Source organism: Octopus bimaculoides, chromosome 2, assembly GCF_001194135.2.
Source record: "Octopus bimaculoides isolate UCB-OBI-ISO-001 chromosome 2, ASM119413v2, whole genome shotgun sequence".
Classification (NCBI taxonomy): Eukaryota; Metazoa; Mollusca; class Cephalopoda; order Octopoda; family Octopodidae; genus Octopus; species Octopus bimaculoides.
Genome location: NC_068982.1, coordinates 157,930,112 through 157,932,042, shown reverse-complemented (window position 1 = coordinate 157,932,042; position 1,931 = coordinate 157,930,112). Strand labels below are relative to the sequence as shown.

The window sequence follows — 1,931 nt, the reverse complement described above, 5'->3', positions numbered from 1 at the left end:
TATATATGTATGTATATAAGTAATTCGATATTATCATTTCTACTTATTTTTTATTGCTTTATGTTACTTGCTAACCACATCTAAATCCATGTCTTTCTCTCTCTCCCTCTCTCCCTCTCCCTCTCTTCCTCTCTCCCTCTCTTTCACACAGGCTATCTCTCTGTCTCTCCCCGCCATCTTCCCCTTCTCAGGCAAAATCGTGCATGTTATTTCGTGACTGAGAATGAATTGTAGCAGAGAGTTCTTAGCTGCTTTGTGACTTGCGACTTAAACATTTGAAAGGTACTCTCTGGAAGGAGATCTACCCGAGAACATACATCAGAGACAAATTTGCTAAATTGCATGCATTGAGAGATAGTGGTATTAAACCTGCGAATTGGCTGAGTAGTTAGAGCATAGTGTGGAGGCGCAATGGCTCAGTGGTTAGGGCAGCGGATTCGCGGTCATAGGATCGCGCTTTCGATTCCCAGACCGGGCGTTGTGAGTGTTTATTGAGCGAAAACGCCTAAAGCTCCACGAGGCTCCGGCAGGGGATGGTGGCGAACCCTGCTGTACTCTTCCACTACAACTTTCTCTTACTCTGACTTCCTGTTTCTGTTGTGCCTGTAATTCAAAGGGTCAGCCTTGTCACACTGTGTCACACTGTGTCACGCTGAATATCCCCGAGAACTACGTTAAGGGTACACGTGTCTGTGGAATGCTCAGCCACTTGCACGTTAATTTCACGAGCAGCCTGTTCCGTTGATCGGATCAACTGGAACCCTCGTGCGTCGTAAGCGACAGAGTGCCAACAACAACAAGAGCATAGTACAAAAAATGCGTTGCGGTATTTGTTCCAGCCCTCAGCTTTGTATGCTTAAATCTTGTCGCGGTCAAATTTATCTTTCAAAATTTGGACTTGATAAAATAATATCCCAGTCCAAGGGCATGGCGTTGAACTGGTGGAATTGTTAGAATATTCTCCGAAATGTCTTCCGATTTCCTGAATGAAAGATTTAACCCGACCGATTTAACGTCTATATGTGCATTTAGTATAGTTTCGTGTGCTGTAAGTTGGTTACGATGGACGGTTTAAGAAAAACATTTGTCTTTTTGTCCACCTGCCTCTGCGGCCCTAAAAATTTGAAAGAGATGCGCGAGTACTACCTTCCATTCCCTGACAATTCGTTAGAAAGTGGACGACGCCTATTGATAGTCTGTGCTGTGTATTGGTATTAGGTCGTTCAGTAACTACATTATTTTTCATACAAGGAATTCTACAGTGTATTTAGAAAGTCTTCTCGGTGTGAAATATTTGAAAACACGGTGCTGCACAGAGCAAGACATCGCACTGTTCACACACACATTGTTTCAATGCGGTCAGTACCACTTCCTATCTGCAAGGGGTTAACACCTTTACATATAAACAAGAACAGCCACCGCAGTGGGATTACATGCGGTTTAGTAGTTAATGATTGCACACATGATCATAAGATTATGGTTCCGATTCTTGGACTCCTCGACACGTTGTGTTCTTGAGCAATGTATTTCATTTCACGTTGGTCTAGTTGACTCATCTAACAAAAGTTAAAATCTTGCGACTGACCTGGATCCATCCAGAGTGAGGGTATTGTATACACCACAGAATACGAAAACCGGCCTATGAGTAATTTTCTTCCAAAAGGGTTTAGTTGATAGAAGGAAATGCTTAAGGAGCTGTGCTGTGAGATTGAACCTAAAACTGCTCACCGGCAAAGTGAGCGGCACACCTACACACCATATGGATTCAATGTAACTGTCTGTCTATTGGCTTCTCTCTGTCTTTCTTTCCCTGTTTGTTTCTCTCTATCTCCAATTTCTATCTCTCTCTCTTTCACACACACACAACACTCACACATTCTCACACATGCACACATTCACACACACACACACACACACACACACACACACAC

The 1,931-nt window shown here is 43.2% G+C and overlaps 1 protein-coding gene across 1 annotated transcript in view; it reads left to right on the top strand.

The window, feature by feature from the left end:
- LOC106869371 (ADAMTS-like protein 2) overlaps nucleotides 1-1,931 on the top strand; it is a 147,675-nt gene that overhangs the window by 106,647 nt on the left and 39,097 nt on the right. The gene's annotated exons all lie outside the window — the stretch shown is intronic.